General features: G+C 46.6%; 1 protein-coding gene across 1 annotated transcript in view; it reads left to right on the top strand.

Annotated features, from left to right (window-relative positions):
• Window positions 1-2,630: 2,630 nt before the first annotated feature.
• The window catches only part of LOC146869805 (major histocompatibility complex class I-related protein 1-like), a 551,777-nt gene continuing 531,622 nt past the window's right edge, over window positions 2,631-22,785 (top strand). The window contains exon 1 of the mRNA XM_085617524.1: window positions 2,631-2,766. The gene's annotated coding sequence lies outside the window, so the exon portion shown is untranslated. The remainder of the gene's footprint in view (window positions 2,767-22,785) is intronic.

Below are 22,785 nucleotides of genomic sequence, written 5' to 3'. Positions count from 1 at the left end.
GTGTAAGTAGTAATAATCCAATGGTGGTGGCCTCTACAAGTGTAGGTATAATTAATACAGCAGTGGGCTCCTTTAAATGTGTAGGTACTAATAATTCAAAAGTTGAGGCCTCTACAAGTGTAGGTAGTCATAATCCAACCATGGAGGCCTCTACAAGTGTAGGTAGTAATAATGCAACGATGGAGGCCTCTACAAGTGTAAGTAGTACCAATCCAACTGTGGTGGCCTGTACAAGTGTAGGTAGTAATAATCCAATGGCAGTGGCCTCTACAAGTATAGGTAGTACTAATCCAATTGCGGAGGTCTCTACAGGTGTAGGAAGTAATAATCCAATGGCGGTGGCCTTTACAATTGTAGGTAATAATAATCCAATGGCGGTGGTGTCCACAAATTTGGTTAGTAATAATCTAACGATGGAGGCCTTTACAAGTGTAGGCAGTAGTAATCCAACAGCGGTGGCCGTAGTGCCTTTACAAGTGTATGTATTAATAATCCAACAGCGGCGGCCTCTACAAGTGTAGGTAGTAATAATCAAACGGTTGTGGCCTCTACAAGTGTAGGTAGTAAGAATCCAACTGTGGTTGCCTCTACAAGTTTGTAGGTAGTAATAATCCAAAAGTGGAGGCCCCTACAAGTGTAGGAAGTAATAATCCCTTGGTGGTGGCCTCTACAAGTGTAAGTAGTAATAATACAACGGCGGTGGCCTCTACAAATGTAGGTGTCAATAATACAACAGTGGAGGACTTTACAAGTGTAGGTAGTAATAATCCAACGATGGAGGCCTCTACAAGTGTAGGTAGTAAAAATCCAACTGCGGAAGCCTCTACAAGTGTAGGTGGGGAGAATTCAATTGAGGTGGCCTCTTCAAGTGTATGTAGTAATAATACAACGGCGGTGGCCTCTACAAGTGTAGGTATTAATAATACAACAGTGGAGGCCTTTACAAGTGTAGGTAGTAATAATCCAACGATGGAGGCCTCTACAAGTGTAGGTAGTGATAATCCAACTGTGGAAGCCTCTACAAGTGTAGGTGGTAATAATCCAATGGCATAGACCTCTACAGGTATAGGTAGTAATAATCCAATGGTAGTGGCCTCGACAAGTGTAGGTAGTAATAATACAACGGCGGTGGCCTCTACAAGTGTAGGTATTAATAATACAACAGTGGAGGCCTTTACAAGTGTAGGTAGTAATAATCCAACGATGGAGGCCTCTACAAGTGTAGGTAGTGATAATCCAACTGTGGAAGCCTCTACAAGTGTAGGTGGTAATAATCCAATGGCATAGTCCTCTACAGGTATAGGTAGTAATAATCCAATGGTAGTGGCCTCGACAAGTGTAGGTATTAATAATACAACAGTGGTGGCCTCTACAAGTGTAGGTAGCAATAATCCAACGACGGTGGCCTCTACAAGTGTAGGTAGTAATAATCCAATGGCGGAGTCCTCTATAAATGTAGGTAGTAATAATCCAACGATGGTGGCCTCTACAAGTGTAGGTAGTAATAATCCAATGGCGGAGTCCTCTATAAATGTAGGTAGTAATAATCCAACGATGAAGGCCTCTACAAGTTTAGGTAGTAATAATCCAATGGCGGAGTCCTCTATAAATGTAGGTAGTAATAATCCAACAATGGAGGCCTCTACAAGTGTAGGTAATGATAATCCAACTGCGGAAGCCTCCACAAGTTTAGGTAGTAACAATCCAATGGCATAGTCCTCTACAGGTATAGGTAGTAATAATCCAATGGTGGTGGCCTCGACAAGTGTAGGTATTAATAATACAACAGTGGAGGCCTCTACAAGTGTCGGTAGTAATAATCCAATGGTGGTGGCCTCTACAAGTGTAGGTAATAATAATCCAACGATGGAGGCCTCTACAAGTGTAGGTAGTAATAATCCAATTGCGGAGTCCTCTACAGGTGTAATAGTATCAGTCCAACGGTGGTGGCCTCTACAAGTGTAGGTAGTAATAATCCAACAGTTGTGTCCTCTACAAGTATACAAGCCATCCTTTGCTACAAGTGGCATCCTAGGATAAAGCACACACTGAAGAACCAGAGAGGAACGAGAGAGAGGAGCGACAGGATCAGGACGGCATAGATAGCGGCCCCCTCCCTCCTCACCCCTCTCTCCCTGTTCAAGGGACACCTGATCACTAGTGCATATGTGAGTCAGCCACAGCCCTAACCGTGAGGTAAGGCAGCGCCTGGAGCTCCGTCCTCGGTGACCAGTGACAGCCCCGGAGGGAAGGAGACACCGAGGAACCAGAGAGGGAGGAGAGGGAGAAATGCTGGAACCTGGAGCAGGTGAGCCCTTAGGGCAGAGATCTTGAGACAGCTGGAGTGTGGTGCACCTCTTAGGGTGGAGCTCTTGATACATCCTGAGTGCAGGTGAGCCCTGAGAGCAGAGCTCCTGAGACAGCTGATGTGTGGGTGACTCCTTAGGGCGGCGCTCCTGGGACACCTATTCACTAGTGCATATCTGACACAGGAACCGGTCCAACCCATGAGGTGAGGCAGCGCCGTGAGCTCCTAAGAATACCTGAAATGCAGGTGACTCCTTTAGGGCGGTGCTCGAGGACACCTGGTCACAAGTGTATGACTCAACACCGGTCCTACCTGTGAGGGGAGGCAGTGCCTGGAGCTGCGTCCACGGCACCAGTGACAGTACCGGGCGACAAGAACCAGAGAGGGAGATCCAAACACTGAGGAACCAGAGAGGGAAGAGAGTGAGGAGCGCTGGAACCAGAAGCAGGACAGACCAGGTAGAGGCCCCCACCTCTCTCCTCCCCTCCCCTCCCCTCTCCCGGCTCTCTCCCTACTCTCTCTCTCTCTTTATTGTAAAATATGAAGTGCCAGGGCTCTGACCAGAAGACCACAGCAACTTGCACCACCCATCGCCCCTGCCATCTCTGCCAAAACAACTACTGAACATCTCTCTCGCATGTGAATGCGACAGTTCAGATTATTTCAGGTCCCTAAAGCTAAAGGAATGGCTGGGGAGGCAGGTATTAGTAATTTATTTATGTATTTTGTTTTCCTAAACACTGTTATACTGCTAATCTCTATATTACATGAGCAGCGCCACCTTGTGGCAGACTGCCCTAAGAGTGGTCTTGACAATTAGGTGCCGGTGCTCAGCACCGGAAAGCTCTGGCCCAAATTAAGCACTGCTCTCTCCCTCCTCTCTTCTTCCAGTCTCCCCCTTCCTCCTTGTTTCTCCCCGCTCTCTTCCTCTTTTCTACTCTCCTCTCACCCTCCTCTCTCCCTCCTCTCTTTCTGCTCTACTTTCTCTGTTCCTGCTCTCCCCCTCCTCTCTTCCTGCTCTCTCCCTCCTCTCGACTTCCTCCCGTCCTGCTCTCTCTCCCTCCTCTCTGCTTCCTCTCTACTTGCTCTCTTTCTCCTCTCTTCCTGCTCTCTCCAACCTCTCTCCTTCCTCTCTTCCTGCTCTCCCCCACCTCTCTCCCTCCTCCTTTCTTCCTGCTCTCTTCCTTCTCTCTTCTTCCCCTCTCCCTCCCTCCCATCCAACTCCTTTCTCCCCGCTCTCTCCCTCCTCTCTACCCTCTTCTTACCCTCCTCCCCACCTTACTCTCTCCATCCTACCCACCCTCCTCTCTCCCTCCTCTCCACCCTCTTCTCACTCTCCTTCCCACCATCCTCTCTCCCTCCTTCCCAGCCTCATCTCTCGCTCCTCTCTACGATCCTCTCTTCCTGCTCTACTTCCTCTCTTCCTGCTCTCCCCCACCTCTCTCCCTCCTCCTTTCTTCCTGCTCTCTTCCTTCTCTCTTCTTCCCCTCTCCTCCCTCCCATCCAACTCCTTTCTCCCCGCTCTCTCCCTCCTCTCTACCCTCTTCTTACCCTCCTCCCCACCTTACTCTCTCCGTCCTACCCACCCTCCTCTCTCCCTCCTCTCCACCCTCTTCTCACTCTCCTTCCCACCATCCTCTCTCCCTCCTTCCCAGCCTCATCTCTCGCTCCTCCCTACGATCCTCTCTTCCTGCTCTACTTCCTCTCTTCCTGCTCTCCCCTCCTCTCTTCCTGCTCTCTCCTTCCTCTCTTCCTCCTCTCTCCCTTGTCTCTTCCTGCTCACTCCCTCCTCTCACCTTCCTCTCTTCCTGCTCTCTCCTTCCTCTCTTCCTCCTCTCTCCTCCTTCCTTCCTCCTCTCTCCTTCCTCTCTTTCTGCTCTCTCCTTCCTCTCTTCCTCCTCTCTTCTTCCTCTTTTCCTGCTCTCCCCCTCCTCTCTCCCTCATCTCTTCCTGCTCTCTCCCTCTTTTCTCCTCCTCTCTTCCTGCTCTCCCCCTCGACTCTTCCTGCTCCCGCCCACCTCTCTCCTTCCTCTCTTCCTCCTCTCTCCCTCGTCTCTTCGTGCTCTCTCCCTCCTCTCTCCTTCCTCTCTTCCTGCTCTCCCCCTCCTCTCTTCCTGCTCTCTCCTTCCTCTCTTCCTCCTCTCTCCCTTGTCTCTTTCAGCTCACTCCCTCCTCTCTCCTTCCTCTCTTCCTGCTCTCCCCCTCCTCTCTTCCTGCTCTCTCCTTCCTCTCTTCCTCCTCTCTCCCTTGTCTCTTTCAGCTCACTCCCTCCTCTCACCTTCCTCTCTTCCTGGTCTCTCCTTCCTCTCTTCCTCCTCTCTCCTCCTTCCTTCCTCCTCTCTCCTTCCTCTCTTTCTGCTCTCTCCTTCCTCTCTTCCTCCTCTCTTCTTCCTCTTTTCCTGCTCTCCCCCTCCTCTCTTCCTGCTCTCTCCCTCATCTCTTCCTGCTCTCTCCCTCTTTTCTCCTCCTCTCTTCCTGCTCTCCCCCTCGTCTCTTCCTGCTCCCGCCCACCTCTCTCCTTCCTCTCTTCCTCCTCTCTCGCTCGTCTCTTCGTGCTCTCTCCCTCCTCTCTCCTTCCTCTCTCCTTCCTCTCTTCCTGCTCTCCCCCTCCTTTCTTCCTGCTCTCTCCCTCGTCTCTTCCTGCTCTCCCTCCTCTCTGCTTCCTCTCTCCCTGCTCTCTTTCTCCTCTCTTCCTGCTCTCTCCCACCTCTCTCCTTCCTCTCTTTCTCCTCTATCCCTCCTCTCCTCCTCCTCTTCTCTTCCTGCTGTCTCCTTCCTCTCTTCTTCCGCTCTCCCTTCCTTCCTCCTCATTTCTCCCCGCTTTCTGTTTTCTATCTCTCCTTCCCACCCTCCTCCTGACCCTCCGTCCCCTGCTCACTTCCCCCCCCCCTCCTCTCCACCCTCTCCTGCTCCTCCTGTTTCCCTCCTTCCTCCTCTGTTCCTCCTCACTTCCTCCTACCCCTTCTCACCCCCTCCTCTCCCTCTTCACTCCCTCCTCTCGTCATCCTCTCTCCCTCATCTTCCCCTCCTCTCTCCAGGTCTGGTTCTAGAGGGTGGGCTAGACCCTTCAAAGATAGCCCCGCGGCCCACCCAAGGCCCCTTCAAAATCAGGAGACCACTGTCGGTTCCTCTGCTGAATGAATATAAATCACCTGGGCCAGCAGGCAGGCTCGCCATCAAACCCTAATTGTGCAACTTTCACCTGTAGCACCAGTGCCTGGGGACACTTTAAATGCCTGTGGCATGGGGAGGTCACAGGGGATGGCTGCTATGACTGGGCTCGTATACAGAGAAGGGGTACCTGAGACCCCCCCCCCCACACACACACACACACACACACACTATATAATGAGAACACAAGCTCTCACTCAGCAATAAAGAGATTAAAGCTGCTTTATGACAGAAACAGTGGGAAGAATTTTGGCATTGCAAGAAAAGTAAGAGAAAATGATCTTGCCAGCAGGGTGCATATCTTAGTAGTGGTTAGCTATATTTTCTTTCTGCTGTGATGTTATTCCTAACTTCTGGCCAGGGCCCCTGAAATTATGCGGCTGGGGTAACCAATTTCTACCGCAGAGTCGACTAAATTATCCGGCAAGAATAGGCAAATTACTTGGAATAATATGGCTCATTTTGGGATGGTGTTACTTCATTAGTTTTTTAAATTTTTACATGTTAGCACGGTCTTGGCAAAGTTTAACCCACGTTGGCATCAGTTTGACACCGAAATACAACAATAGGCAAGTGAAAGTGACCAGTCGACCTTCGCAAAGGGCCTTCCACAACTCAGCGACACGTCACCACATAACTAGTAACTTTCAATCCGTTTGAGCTGGAAACAATACTTTATTTTTGTTAAACTTCTGCAAATTATGCAGCAGACAGTGGATTATGCGACACGTGTGGCAAATCCATAATTATATGGAATACGATACAGAATCGCATAATCACAGTGGCCCTGCTTATGGTACCATATTAAGCACGAAACCCTGATAATTGCAAAGTTTTGACTCTTCTTAAATGAAGACTTGTCAAGTTTCACTGATGCAACAGATACAGAATGTGAAGGAGCAGCACAAGTGCCCCGCATACAAAGAACAGCTCCGGCTGCAGCCCCATGGCAGCACTGATGGAATATAAAGAAGTGGATTTTAGTCAGGGCCGCTGGAATTAAGCGATTCTGCAGATGTAGTGTTTTTTGAGTAATTATGTATTTGTTACATATGCCATCATCTGCTGCATAATTTGCATATTTTAACTCAAAGCCAATTTAAACAGATGAAAAGTTACTAAAAACGCATTGACATGCTGCTGCACAGTGAAGGCGACAAGATGGAGTAAGAGGTGAATGAAGAAAGATGACAAAGGAGGAAGTAAGAGGGATGAAGTAAAGTACTGATGAGCAAAATGAGTCCTGCGAGTTGGGGAGGGGTAAGCGTGTACTGAGTCGAGGCGATACGAGGTGAGCGGAGGGAGGGGAGTACAGAAGGGTGAAGGCAGAGGATGACGCTGGTGAAGGATGGAGATGATAAGAAAGGAGGGGGGCACCCAGGAGTGTCATCATGAGCAAATGATGAGTGATGGGAGAGCGGGCAGAGAAGGAGGGTGAAAGAACTGGAGGACAGTGGTGGAATAAGAAGGGAGAGAGATAGATGGACCAGGAGGGTGATGTGTAACGTGGAGGGGATGGGAACGGGAGAGACTGGTGGGAGTCAGGAGAATGGGGAGGAACAGGAAATATACCAGCCACTATTTAGGAGAAACGCTTCAAATATAAGGCAGTCACATGAGCTGTGTGTTTCCTCTTTGTTCCCTTTAAGAAACATTGGTGGAGACACTGCCTTAAACTGATCTCACAGTGGGTGACTTGAGGTTAACTACTATAAGAGAGGGGAAGAGAGGACGTGGGTAGGATACGTCCTCCCGCAATAACTACTTACATACCAAACGTATCCTGTACATTAAACACAGCCAAAAAAAACCTTAGTGGGTGGAAATCTTGACCCTGTATAGTATCATTATTATTTAGACCCTCACTCACTCTATTAGTGGCATGCTTCATCATCAGGTCTCATCCAGGTTCCTAAAATCCTGTATGGGCTCGACTATATTTCAGGGAGCACTTTGGATACTTATCTGCTGTGGTCTTTAGATAAAAATACAGTGGAACACTTAGGTATCCCTTTATTTGTGGTGTTCCTTGTATGATTAAAACTAAGTATGAATGGGGTGTTTTGCAAATAATGAGCATACACATAATGTGGCATCAACATGTTTCAGCCCCACACTATGTGGCCTATTTATTTATTTCCATAATTTTCCATTTTCTTTTCATCTTTCATTTCTTCTGTCTTTCCTTCTTTTTCTTTCTTCCAATTTTCTTTCCCTTTTTCCATCTGTCACTCCTTTTCTTTCCATCTTTCTTGCAGCTTTCTTTACTATTTTCCTTCTTTGTCTCCATAATCTGTTTAATTGTTCCATTCATTTTTCGCCTTTCCTCTCTTTTCTATCTGAATTTCCTTCTTGTTATCCCTCATTCCATAGTTCTTATGGTCCTTCCTTATTTGCTCCTTTCACTCTTTTTCCTGCTTCTGTCATTCCTGCACTTCTTCTTTCTCATTCCCTTTCTTCTCATCTGCCCCTCTCACTTCTTTCTTTTCAGTTTAAATGATTTATCTTGCACTCACTCTCTTTCATTCACTATGTTTGCTTCTTCAGGATCACTATGCCTCCACCCTTCAGCCCCCCCAGACAAGTTATTTTTGAACCTCTGTCTGATCATCTCTGACCAAAGACAAGGAGTCCATAAAGAGGAAGTAAATACGTTTATGTAATAATCTGACTTTCCAGAGCACTTTAGCAAGGGGCCCCTTGGAAGGCGGGAACCCGGGCATGGGCCTACTTTGTCAATGTCTTAAAACGCCTCCTGGTGTGAGATCAGCGGAGCCCTCGCCATCTCCCAGGAGAGTAGATTCTGAGTTCCTGTATAGCGCCTACTCCTAATGGTCACATCTAGGTGCTTATGCGAGGTTAGTAGAGCCTTAATTCTGAGGCCTCGTGACGTGGGAATTTACACCAATCGATCATAGTGATCAGGTGGCAACAATGCTGCCTTTGCACTGATTAGTTCGTGTAAATGACGCTGGTAAATTGTGTCAGTGAAGGCGCCGGCCTGCTGGGGGCAGTATGAGCTTTAAAGAGGTGAATGAATAAAGCCCGCCACAAGGCTGCCAGGCTACTCAATGCAGACAACTAGGCGCTAGTGCAGGATCAGTGTCTGCACAAAGACTGAACTATGTATTGTGACATCAACCCGTTGTCTGTGCACGCTACTCACACTGCACCTGCTGCGCTTTGAGGTGGCGCCTCAGATTACTTTAAAAAAAAATGAAGCATGTTCATATAAAGATACTTACAGCCGCTGTAAAGTAAACACATTTATTAATGAACGCAAATGTTCCTTTTTGTCACTGACAAACCCGGGCATAAGTGGTTGTGCGTCTGCCGAAGAGCTCCCAATAACCCTGAGGTAGTTAAAGTTCAAAGCCGCTGCCGGACAGAACACGCCAGTTGTTGCCCGAGGCATCAGATGAAACGGGTCTGACATGCCGTGCATGTTCTGTGGTTTTAACTTGTGTACTTTAAATCTTGCGTGCTGCGCCCTCCCTCGCCCTCGACTCCCCACCGCACTCTTAATTCTGGGAAATTAGCCGTCTCCGTCCATCAGTGTGCGCCTTGCGTCGCTGGAGGGCGCTAGAGCACCAGTCACTGTACAGAGGGGTTTCCACGTAGCACGGCTCACCCTGAGCCGTGTCACTCTCTAGCCATGCTCAGCCAGAAAAAGGACCGCTGTGTTTGAAAAATATGTAGTCCATGTAAAAAAAAAATACAGCTCTCCATCATCACCTCTGTGCTGATGACACCCAAATCTACCTAAAGGTGTCCGCACATGACATTTCAATCCTGAACACCACTCTCAACTCTTAGACTGGATGACATCTTATCATCTAATTCTGAAACCCTCGAAAGCTGAATTCCTCTCCTCCTGTTCAATCAGGGATGGATAATCTGAACATACTTAACAATAAAACATGGTTGACAGCGCCAAATCCCTAGGCGTCATCCTAGACAAAAGACTCAACCTACATTCCCATATCAACACAATCTCCAAGAACACACGCTTACAACTGCGCTTTTTCTGGGGGATTCAGTGTGCCTTTCCTGAGCAAGACCTAAAAAGCTAGGTCCAATCACTGGTGCTTTCCAGATTGGAGTATTGGAACTCTCTCTTTGTTGGCCTCCCCAAAACCCACCTTTCCCCTCTCAAATCCATCCTCCACTCAGCAGCTCGTTTCAGCTATGGGGCTATGGGGTCCCAATCAATTACCACATCACACCCATATTGGTTTCTCTTCGCTGGCTTCCTATGGAAGCTCGGTCAATTAACAAGACTGCCTGTGTCACCCACAAAGCCTTGTACACCTCCACTCCTCGCTACCTGGCCAACAAACTCAAATAAGTAGGCGGCTCCAGACCCTCAAGAAATGCTGAAAACGTACTGCTCGAACCTCCTCCTTACAAAAGGGAAAGATTTATGGCGCAATCCTTCTCAGATAATGTGACTAGAATTTGGAACTCGCTATCTCCACTTCTTCGGACTACTGACTCATTCCAGATTTTCAAAACAGATCTTAAAATTCTTCCCTTCCAAAGACACTTCTATGAATAATTCAACCCAGGTCATGACCCTCATGGTCACATGACATTCACGTGAGCTCAATTTTGAAAATGTGTATTCTCTACTTGCATTACCCTAATGATGTCACCTATCATTTGCATATTCGTGATTGTATCTATAACGTGTTAATATGTAAATTCCACCACGAGTACCCGTAAGACTCTCACTCCTTATGTAACTTACTTTGTGCTATTGTAAAGCGCTCTGACACCTCTCAGTAAAGTTCACAATATATAAAAATGCATAAATAAATTAAATAAAATAGAAATTCTCCCCAAACCACTGCTCTCTGCCTCATCCCAAACCTCTTTCACTGCTATGGACTCCCAAACAACCCCTTCTACACTCTTCCCTCCTTTATCCTGTTCACCCAATTAACTTTCTCACATCTCCACCACTCCCAATAACAATTTATATTTCCCTCGACTAATCCACCACTAATTCACCTCGGGTTCTGGAGTAGCATGGTAGTCACCGAAAAGCGGTTCAGCGCCTTGTCAGGGATAGTGAATGCTATACAAATACAATCACAATTGCATCACAGCCCTAAAACGCATTACTCACGCAAACTATAGCATTGTCTGACCTCCTGAGGTTCTCTAGGTGCTAACACTGCACACCATTGGTGAGCGAACTGCCACATGGCCACTGATCAGTTTTGATTTAATAAATGACACACACGACTTGCAGCTCACTGAAGGAACTCCGCAGTAGTGAAACGCTGCTCTGCCACAGTGAATTTATGATAAACAGTGTTCTGTAAATACAACAAATATTGGATCTGGCAGACGATTCATGCCCTCATCAGCCCTGATTGGTTCGGAGGCGGTGTCGGCACGTGCCCCACTGTGACTACTCTAATTGGCCAGAGCTGTACTGATGGAGGAAGTGGTCGGGCTGGGGCAGGTTTGTTTTTCCTTGCCCCGCATCACTCCTGCTGCCACACCAATAGCCTGAGGTGGTGCCTCTTAGTGCACCACTGCCCTGGGATTGTTGTCAGCGCCTGTTGTTGTATACAATATCTCTCACAATTTAGAGTGCGTGCAGCCCAGGCGCTTTCGCATCCAAGAATAAAACAGAGGTCTTGAAGAGTTTTCCAAACGTGAATGCTGCAAACTTGAGAGCTCCGTAGAGATCAGACTGCAGACGTTAAGACATATGTCTGTGGTGGGAGGGGGACAGACTCGGTTCCAGAAGTTTTTTTTTTCCTTGAGACAATATGACACGTTTATTTGGCTAACCCCACATGACGTTAATTACTAAAAATGAGAGAAAGGCAGACAGAAAAAGGCAGGAAAGAAAGGGGTGGAAGAAGGAGTAGGGGACAGGCTCTGAGAGTTACATATCTTATTAATTGCATCTGACATACATCTGACAAACTTTGAAGAGGTTGGAACACATGTTGGCACACATGCAGGCCCGTGAGGACTATATTGGTTGCGCTCGGTTAAAAACACTTGTCTGTACATAGGGGTACCAGGTTGTGTTTCGCAGAAATATCTTGTTTTCATGGAGGTTCGTAAGAGTCAAGGTACAAGTCGAGAGATTTCCACATCCTTCTGGAGGCTGGTCTCCAGGGTGAGTTCTGTAGACCAATGTTGTCCGCTCCTCTAAGGTGCGTGATCCAGTTGAACCAGCCTTTGTAAGATGTCTTACTTGTGTCTTTCCAATTGTCGAGGACCATTTTCACTGCTGCTGTCAGTCGCAGATCTAGTAGGTCCTTATCGTGATCAGATCTCAATTCTGTGCTCATAAATGCCCTGGTGAGGGTGGAAAATTCTTTTGTTAGCGTTTAGTCAAACAGTCCATTTATAAAACCAAAGATTTTCTCCCAGAATGCTTTGAGTGTTGGGCATTGAAAGATAAGATGTGCTAGATCCCCCTTTTCCTTTATTACAGTTCCAGCATAATGCGTCCTCCCTCAGGCCTAATGAGAATAATCTTGCAGGGGTCCAAAAAGCCTTGTGGAGCAGCCAAAATTTTGTTTGTGAGAGCACTGGGGAGATCTTATTGCGTGAGGCCAAGGACCACAGTGTCGCCTGTTCTTGTTTGTTATGTGTGGTTTCAGTTTGATTATCCCAATAGGCCACTGTCTTGTCATTAAGTTTAGAGGATTTTGGGCGGAGGAATTTGTAGAGCTGTGAGACCTGGTGCCCTAACTTATTAATGTTTGACACATACCGGGAGATTGATGGTTGTGAGGCGGATAATTTGGTTTTAGACAAGGCCGTTCTGATTTTCAAAAAGTTATAGTATTCAATGTCAGTTAGGTTATGTCTTGACTTGAGGTCTGTGAATGTAATGGGGTGAGTTCCGTTTTCTAGTTGGTAAGGGAAGTAGATACCTTTCTCAATCCATGTATCAAAGGCTAGGCTTTTCCCTTTATACAGAATCTTACTATTGGCCCAGAGTGACTCCATTTTAGAACCTTTGATGCTATTATCCAGCTTCTTATCTACATTTAGTAGTGCACATTTTGTGTTTTTAAAGATAGACTTGGCGGTGTGGTGGTATCTATTTGCTGTTAGTAGAGCCAGTGGGCTTAGATTGTTCAGGATGGCCCTCTCGACCTGAAGCCAAGCCGGTGTGTAGTTGGTAGGGGGTGATATCCAGTATGAGCCTTGTTTTGCCAGAAAAGCTAACTGGAATATTCTGAAGTCTGCTAGATTTCCACCTCCTTGGTTTTTATCTAGCCTTCATTTTTTGATGCTTATTCGTGCTTTCTTCCCTCGCCAAAGGAATTTAGAGATCAGGATATCCACTTTGCGGTGGAAATCGTCTGTGAGGAGGAGCGGGAGCATACTGATCAGATAGTTAATCATTGGGTGATCATCCTTTTGATAGCTTCAATTCTGCCCCACCACGTTATGAATTTTGGAGACCAGTAGTCCAGAAGTTTCTTAACCTTTTCTAGTAGTAATTTCTCATTCTGATGTAGCGTGTCAATTAGGTCGCTACTAAAATGTATACCTAGATATTTGATAAACCCTGCTTGCCAGGAGAAGCCGACCCCCCCCCCCCAGAATCTCTCGTGTAGTGAATATTTAGTGGTTTGCATTCTGATTTGTCCTTATTTAGCTTATAGTCTGAGAGCCCGGAGTATTCTGCTATCATATCCATCAGGGCCTCGATTGAAGACTTTGGCTGTTCAGTTACTGTTAGTATGTCGTCGGCATAGGCGACTAGTTTTATTTAAACGCCGTTAATATCGATCCCTTTTATGTTCGTGTTTAACTTGATGTCCTGTTCCAGAAGTTTTTATCTGGATGATCCAAAGGTGCGTTTGGGTGGGCCAATGCAGGCCCAATTTATGTCAATTCTGGAGGTAGACTATAAGCTCCATATTTACATTATATCTTCTTAGAGTTATTTCAGAGTAAGAGCTGATGTCTATACTCATCAGCCCCAAACCTCATAATTTCCAAACGCCCAGGCTTCAACCCAAGGACCCGGATACAAAGCAGATTGTAAAAGTTGTTTGAGTTTAAGGGGGTCCCTGTTACCACTCCCAAGCCTTGACATCTTTGCCCTAGGAAGATTGTTAAGAGCTACTCTGTATTTCACTGAATGTGCTGCCCCAGGGCAAACGCGGGTTCCCAGCTGCCCTAAGAGCAGAACATTAATTGTAATAGGGTGCACTGTCCCTGGTTTGCACCGACTTAGCTGTTTAATGGTGCACTGTGAGGCAAAGGGACAGTACACCCCTTCTGTAATGAGGGCCCTGTTGTTCTTTGAAAACCTCCCGTACAAAGTCGTCAATGAGTAGGTTTATTGTGAGCTCTCATGAATTATTGTGCGGCAGCAAGGTGTGAGGACGTGGGATAGTGTTGCAAAAAAGAGCTGCAGTTGACACTCCTATAGCCAGTGAAGAGACGTACATTTCATATAGTGCTTCAGAGTAAACATGCACCAGTTAACAAAGGGCGGCAACATCTGTGCCATCCATGACTCTTTTCAGTAACAATGGTTTTGCCGCTGTTTTGATGCAAGAGTAGCTTTGCCTACAATCTTTAAATCTAGAAGAAGTGCACATCAGCTCAATCAGTCGATCAGGGTTGGCATCAGACAGCTGACATCAGAGTTGATGAAAGAACCAAGGTAGGAATGGCTTCAATAAGTTCTATGTTTTTCTGGGAGAATCTGGTTTCCATCTCAGCTATTGCTCTGTCTGGAATTTTCATGAAGGGTCTTATGAGCACTTGCTGGTGTGAAAAGGAAGTGTCGGCATGAGCAGATTTTCCAGCTGTAGAAGGCACCACTGGATCTGCAAGTTGGCATTTGAGAGTCCTCCTCCTTTTTGGTACATGGTTAACATGTGTGGTTCATTTGACACATTATAAACAGAAGATCTATATTTTGTAGGAAACACTGGATCTGCACTCATTGTTTTCAGAGTCCTAAATGTGGATTGCACAGCTTCTCTTTCAAAAAACATTTTTTTTGCTATGTCGAAAGATAGCATTTGCATGTTTTCTGACTAAAAGTAGGTCTTGTAAAACAATTCCCACTTACATGAACATTTTACAGTGTAGCTCCCTGAGGTGAGATGTGTGAGTGTTGTGGAAGGTTGAGAGTGATTCTGGCCACCAAGTTCTTGATCTTCTGCTGCCTCCCGATGAGATGCTTGTTGATTCCAGTGTCAAAGGTGTTCTTGCTGTGTAATTTGCTGGTAAAGAAGGTGTGGGTGATGGTGTTCCGGTTGTTGACTGAGAGCCATCTGAAAATCCTCCTCAGAATCTTCAGAGTGTGGAAGCACTGGAAATATGAGGCGGTGACAGCATTGACTTGGGCTGTCGATGACAAGACTGGGGTTCTTGAAATGGGTGGTAGGGGTGATAGCCTGGTGGCCGACAGGGCTAGGACCTACTAAGTCACAAAGAGGGGAGCTTCCCCCGAAGATCATGACTTCAGTCTTGTCAATGTTCAATTTCAGGCAGCTGGATCCATCCATCATTCATCGGTCATTGTGATATACATATTCTAGGCAGATTCAGCTGAGGGAAGAGAAGCACCAACAGCTTTGTGGGGCTTGCAGTTTTCGAGATTCTGTTTGGAGAAGTTTGTTTATCTCTTGTATGTGGAATCTACGTATGCCTATCTGCAGTTTAAGTTGGCATGAGTGTATATATGTGTGTGTGAGTGCACACCTGTGATGTTTTTGTGTTTGTGGCATGGCTATTCTGATGTGGGTGTTTCCGTGAGCAGCATTCTTATGTGCTGTGTGTATATGTATAAACATTATGTTTATGCATGCAGTGGATGCCTGAATGTGGTGTGTTTTGTGTTAAAAAATTCGGATGAGTTTGCAAAATGATATTGATAAAATGGCACAATAACTTATTTGAGGCAGACAGACAGCATGTACTTTCCGAATGTGTATGTGATGCAGTTTTGGGCCCTGAAGGTCTAGTGACCACACGCTCTGCAGCTTCTGTGCATGGATCATCAGCTGTGTGAGCTCTCATTGTAACAGAGTTCCTCATCAAAGCCAGTATTATGCACTGGAATGTAAAAAGTTGCCAAAAGATATTTCGGAAATGTGACCAAATAGAATAGATAAGTTTGTCTTAAAAATTGTATATATTTGGATTTAATATAATTGTAAAACATTTGTACTGTCATGTACACTTAGACTAACCATTTATCTGCAAATCAAAGTTAGTGGCATAACTTTAGAGATGTCCATTTTAAAATATACCTGTGGCAGGAATTATTTTACTCTGAGGTAAGTTTGGATAATTAGCATTAATGCCACTGTGTGTGTATCATGCCACAACGCATAACCCATGGTAGTCCTTTATTGAACGGAATTATGATCAGTCCCATTGCGAGTCGATGGAATTAGACAAAGAGTGAGATCACTAGAACCAGTGCCACTGAAATTATACAGCAGGGAAGTACCAAATTATGCGGCACATTGAATAAATTGTGCAGCAGGAAAAGGCAAATTCTGTGGTGTAATGAGCCATATTTTGTGATGGTATTACTTCATTATTTTGTAATTTGTTTAGCCCTGTTAACACTGTCTCGGCATAAATTGCACCTCATTAGCACAAGTTTAACACCCAAGTATATCAATAAGCAACAAAACGGGACCAGTCCAGCTTTGCAAAGGGCCTTCAACTGCGCAGCAACACAAATTACAACATTTTTCATAACTTTTGATCCGTTTGAGCTGTAAAAAAATTTTTTTAATCTGTAGATTATACATCATATGATGGATTATGTGGCAAATGGGGCAAATCTATAATTATGTGGAAAACACCACAGCTGCAAAATTACTTAATTCTAATGGCCCTGACTTTAAACTGGGAAAATGCAATGTAGTGGAACGAGATATCCGAATATGAAATGCTCACATATGTAACCCTGCTGTACTGGGGAGATTATTTCAACCCAGCTGAATTTCTTAAATACAATAACACGTTTATTTATTTTCCAACAGTAGTTAAACAGTCAGTGGTCAGCAATAGGCAAAGATGGCGCTCTAAGGTCAATAACCAGTACAAATCAGTTAAGGCAGGTAATCTGGCACGGTGCATAAGGTAGGGAAAAACCACCAGATCCCCACGTTTGTGGCCAGCAGGCCACTAATGCTATATATACAAATCCTCTGCACACGTTCAAAAGTACATCCATAAAGTTACATTAAATATCACAACGATGCTTGTCTTTATATTTTCAGATGTCTTTAATTCAAGATCTTAAGCCTTCTTAGCCAACATGTGTATCATCGCTGTTACAGTGGATTACTCCGTGACTTCTTCAGGGCTGAGGTCAGTTTCAAGTAGTCTCTTAGTTCCGGTGATAATTCCAAGCCGGAAGGGGTTCCTATAAGTACTGCTCCTGGAGAGGTAGACCAATTAGTCTTGTGTCCGGAGAGCTAAATATGCTTCCAAATATAAGGGAGTTTCTTTTAGAAGAGTTGCCACATCCGGCAAAATTTAGGTAGAACCCTTCGGATCTCCAGGCCGTGTTGTGTTCGCTGTGCAAATCAATTAAGCTGTGCAACCTCCCTCCTCTAGCCTTTTTGGGCCCCCAGGACCCCATCCCCAGGGCCATAATTGAAGGGGATGTGGGGCATGCAACCCCCTCTCTGAGCCCTAATAGGCCCGTGGACCCCATCCCCTAGGGCCAGATATATTACAAAAGTAGAAGGGAGGCAGTGCGGCTTGCCCTAAGCCTTCTCAGCCCTGAGGACCCCATCTCCCAGAGCAATAGCTGGGTGTTCTAGTGCCTACCCAGTCACCCATAGAGTACACTTTGAGGGCCACAGGGGATGCCACAGGGTTACTGTGGCCCACAGCCATGTCCCCGTGTGGTGCAGGAGTGAGCATTGCTAATGCCCGGAGGGGCCAGTTATTTATGCTTGCTTCTGCTAGGTGGGAGGAATGTCGGTTCTGTTTCTATGCCCGCATCAGTGCCAGGGGCGTAACACAGGCCCCCGCATCCCCCGCAGTGCGGGGGGCCCCCAAGCTCCAGGGGGCCCCCTCAGCACTGCACTTCGGCCGGGAAGCTCCTGACAGAGTCCGGAGGGAGCCCCTCCACGTACCTTGCAGGGGGGCCCCCTCAATTATCGTTACGCCACTGACGCAGACTTCTGAGGGTTGATCAAGAAACCCAGATTCTGTAATAGATCTATGGTACAAGCAAGATGCTGTGAGACAAGGCGAGGACACTGACCCATTATGAGGATGTCGTCCAGATAAATTATGAGCCGAACGCCCCGGGCTCGCAGAACTTCGACTACAGGCCTCAGAAGTTTCGTGAAGCACCAAGGTGCTGACGTGAGGCCGAAAGGTAGGACTTGGTACTGGTACCAGACTCCCTGCCATTGGAACTGTAGAAAATGGCGATGCGGTTTGTAAATGGGCACCGACAGATAGGCATCTTTCAGATCGAGGCGGACCATCCAGTCCCCTTCCTGAAGAAGATCGCGAAGAAGATGGATCCCCTCCATCTTGAAGTGACGATATACAACCCATCCATTGAACTCCCTGAGATTTAAAACAAGTCATGATCCACCCCCCTTCTTCTGAACTAGGAAGACGTTGCTGACAAAACCGCGAGGGTGACGAGAAGTCTGCACTATGGCTCCTTTCTGAAGAAGAGACTCGATCTCGCTGGAAATTAACAGTCGGTCTTGATGGGAAAAAAGTATGGGGCGAGGGGGGAGAGTTTGAGAGGGGGTCCGAAAAAATTATATCTTTTAACCTAGTACCGTATCCAGGATCCATGCATCCTGCGAGATTCCTCGCCAATTGGCGAGAAAAAACTGGATGCGGCCCCCCAACTGAACCTCTGACAAAGGAATCAGGCTCACCTGAAGGTGCGGCATCACGGTGACCTCCTTGGTTGCCTCCATAGCGTCCTTTTCTGTTGTTGTTGCGGGACCCACGGGTGGGATAAAAGGAGGCTGAGGAATTGTAATCCTGAAATTTCCCACGATGGGAAGAATATCCCCGCTGGTCGGCTTGCTGATAACCGCGGCCGAACGCCTGCACCCGATGTCGTCCGGCCCGGCCAAACACCGGGCGGAAGGCCCATTTCAAGGAACCTTGCGCCTTGTCCAGGCCGCTGAAAGTAGCGACAAATTTTGTGAGCTCCTTCAGAAAGGGCTGTCCAAAGAGAAGGCCCTGCGCCAAGGGGCCTGACTCTGAAGTAGACAACTCCGCCAATTTGGGGTCAAGTTTTTAAAGGATGGAACGTCGACGCTCAGAGGACATGGCGCAATTGGCGTTGCCCAATTGACATATGGCGTGTTGAGCCCATCCAGTGAGATCATCCGGATTAATGATTTGGCCCGAGGCTTTAGATTTATATCCTAAATCCAAAATGTTTGTTAGGGGACCTGTCAAATCCAGGAGTTTGTCCGGACAGGACCGCCATGCCCGATCTATACCCTTTTTAGGTTCCTTTGTATATTTCTTTAAGTAAGTTAGCATGGATGGATCCACTTCAGGAGTTTCCGCTACCTTATCTGCCAAATCCGGTCTGGGACATTCAGAACGCAATCGCGCTCTAACATCCTTATCAAAGGCTTGACGCAGATGTGATTGTACATACTCTGCAACCTCTGTAGAGGGAAGCCAAGAAGAGGAGTTAGGGTGGACAATGGCGGTGGGTTAAAAATTAAGTAAGGTAGTATGGGAGGGAGCATCAACAAAACGTTCCTTGCGGACCTTCTTAGCTGGTGGAGGTGAAACCTTCGGCGCTGTATCAGAGGAGGAATTGCCATCATCCCTGACAGGCGAGCTAGATGGAGTATCCCTGGAAGAGGTGCCATAAGAGTGGCCAGTATTGAAGGATTTGGCCAACTTTGCAAAGTCTGAAAAATGTGGGTTTTTTGAACTATTACCTCCAGAGGAAGAACGAGAAGAAGACCCAGAAAGCCAGCCTTGCTGTCTGGCATAATTACATAAATGCCGTTTTAAGGGTTCAATAGCCCTGACCATGGCCTTATTCACGGAGTGCTGGACTCCCACATCAAGAGCTTCCACCAGCTCATGCTCAAAAGACCCAGAAGGGCCCTCCTCAAAGTAGTCCTCTTCTTCGTAATAGTCAAACATAACGGCACAGTAAAGTGACCAATAAACCCACCAGAGGAACAAAGGAGGAGCAAATATTCACTGTTTGTAGAAAAAACACAATAAAAACTGTGTGTATTGACAGTGATATTAGAAAGGAGGAGTGGCGAAAAAAAACCCTGGCAAGCCACAGCAACACAACCTCACTGTTGTGGAAATATATTCAAATGTGGAGGGAGGGCTTGCCTAAAAACACCACTCTAGGCAAAGCCTATGCAAGAGTTTACAGCCCAAGGTAATACTATGTGCCCTTGAGCGTCTGGAGAGGGTGGCATTCACTGGTGGGAATTTTGAGCTGGTATAGTGCTGCTATACCAGCTCAAAATTCCCACCAGTGAATGCCATGGACATAAACACTTAAAATGGCCACGGCGCATGCGCGGAACAACCAGGAAGTGAAAGCCAAAAAGAGGACTACGCGTCAGAACGACGCACGTCCTCACCCTCGTCTCCCGCTCCACCAACTAACACACATGGGCGCAGAGCGCCCGGCGAAGGAGGCAACAAGCGCTCCCAACAAAAACGAAGCGGAAACACTGCGAGCATAAAAGGAGAAATACCGGCAGTTCAGGAAGCCGCACAAGAACAAAAGCGCCCCCAACCAAGAGGAAGAGCAGAAGCAAACCACAAAGAGACGCGCGAACAGCGCGTGAGCGTCACAGCATAAGAAGCGGCAAAGCATGTATAGTGCTGTACAGATACAGGCAAGCAATACAAAGTTCAATGATAGAAATGGTATAAAAGTAATAAGTAATGCACTTAACTGGCTGCGGAGCAGCAAAGAAAGAGGATGTAGTATTCTCTTGTACTCCATATATAGGGGTCTACTCTATGGTTGTCACGTGATACCCTCTAGGTTTATGGGCATATTTGTGTTTTTACTTTTCTGATTGGCTGCTGAGATTTTTAGTAAATAAAATGAGATGCATAATCGGAGCCTCCGGTCCTGACATAGAATTCAGTCCTAGGTGCTATCAAAATCACCCCGCTCTCTTCTAAAATACGTGAACCAGGTTTTGTGTGTGTGTGTCACCCCCCCCCCCCTTTTTTAGTGCTAAGCAAGGGATGTACAAGGAAAAGAGCTCTGTGCAAGGCATTGAGCATGGACCTGGGCAACGCAGAGTCTCTCGAGCACCCGGTATTTGAAAACGTCTGTGCAGTACACTAAATAGTTGATTTACAATTGTTGCCGTCAAATATAGAAATTCGGAAACCACATCTTCATGTTCTATTCTGTCACACTCCAGTTTCAGGCACAGTGGGCTTAAAAGGGGCGTTAGGTTGAAGTCTCCGCAGGAGGTTGTAAGGTAATGTAATTGTTTTAATAGTCGGTGTGGCTAATGGTTTATTCGATATTTTGACAGCCAATAGCCACTTTGAAGCGTTTCTCTTTTTGGTTCCCCTCTACTGTTAGACTCTTTGTGTTGAGTAGGTCTGGCCTTGATACTTGGTCAACACAAGTTTTCCATCACGACCATCCATGGAAAAGTACTAAAAGATACGTCACAAGTGTGACTTCTACGCTTGTCAGATCAGTGTAGCTAAGGCAGTCCTTAACGTCTGGTTCTCTAAAGAACATCCCGTTAAGCAGTGCTTTAAATGGGCCGGTACTGAGTACCGGCACTTCTACATTTTCTAGCCGCCAGTACCGGCACTTTTTTTTTTAGTCAGGGAGAGTACCGGTACCCTGATTGATGGAACGGCAGGCTCGGATTAGGTACCTTTCCAATGCAGGACTGATGCCGCTCTGCTTCCGGATGTCGCAAATCGCTCTGAGTCCCTGAAGTGGCCTTTTTGCAGAGAGGCTGCTGGATTAGCAGCGCCCATTTGAATTTCCCCACGCTGCAAGTGTTGGAGAGGACTTGTGTCACGCAGTGATTAACAACTCTACACCCTCGCCAAAGCTGGTTTTCTTTTCATGTTTTTTTTTAGCACAGGAGCTGCTTCCCTTTGTGTGCCTCTCCAGCACTAATGGCTGCATTTACATTAAAACAGCGAGGGAGCAGTGAGTGTGAAGGCAGCCCTGCCCACAGAGCAAAGAATAGCAGGACCCCTGCAGCACCCCAGGAATAACAACTGGCAATGGATCTGGTTGGGGGAATAACGAGATAAACATGGAAGGGGGGATGGGGGCAAAGGAATGTAAATAAGTGTGACAGCTGAAGTTAGATATGCAACTTTTTTTCCGATAGAAATACCAGATATTTGTTCAGTTCTGAAATGGGTGCTTAGAAGGAATATGCTACTTACCAGTATGCATCTGTTCTTGGCATGTAGAGCTGCAGATCTATACACTGTGCATAGATCGCCATCTGGTGTTGGGCCCGGATGTATGCACTTTGTTTTTCTTCTTGGACAGTCTTTGGAAGTCACGAGTTCGGTGACTCCTCCTTCGGTCCGTACTGCGCATGGGCTTCGGCTCCATCCTCAGATTGTTTTTCGCCAGCAGGGAAAAGATGGAGCCTAGTGATAATAGTGAAGAAACCCATGTGTGTTGTATCTAAATAAGATAGCCTGGAACGGATACAGGTAGCCGGGGAGGCGGGTGGGCGTGTATAGATCTGCAGCTCTACATGTCAAGAACAGATGCATACTGGTAAGTAGCATATTCCGTTCGAGGCATATGAGCTGCAGATTATACACTGTGCATAGATTATATAGCAGTACCCAACCCTAGCGGCGACCACCGGTATCCGTTGCAGTAGTTTGAAACAGTGTCTTTAGTACAGCCTGGCCCACACTAGCTTGTTGTTTGGAGTGCACATCTACACAGTAATGTTTTGTGAAGGTGTGCGGTGTTGACCATGTGGCTGCCTTGCAGATGTCATCTAAGGGTATGTTCCCTAGAAAAGCCATAGAAGCCCCTATCTTTCTTGTAGAGTGGGCTTTAGGTGGAACAGATAATGTTCGTTTTGCTTTGTGATAGCAAATTTGTATACACTTTACAATCCACCTAGCTATCCCTGATTTTGAAATGGGGTTGCCTTTATGCGGTGGAGAGAAGGGGACGAACAACTGTTTAGTCTTTCTGAAAGGTTGCGTTCTTTGTATGTAGTACAGTAAGGCCCTTTTAACGTCAAGTGAATGTAGAGCCCTTTCCGCAACAGATTGAGGTTGCGAGAAAAAAAACGGTAACTCCACCGATTGATTAA

The sequence above is a fragment of the Triturus cristatus genome, chromosome 1_1, assembly GCF_964204655.1.
Source record: "Triturus cristatus chromosome 1_1, aTriCri1.1, whole genome shotgun sequence".
NCBI classification, from domain to species: domain Eukaryota; kingdom Metazoa; phylum Chordata; class Amphibia; order Caudata; family Salamandridae; genus Triturus; species Triturus cristatus.
Note: the sequence above shows the minus strand (reverse complement) of the source record. Positions and strands in the feature narration are given on the sequence as shown.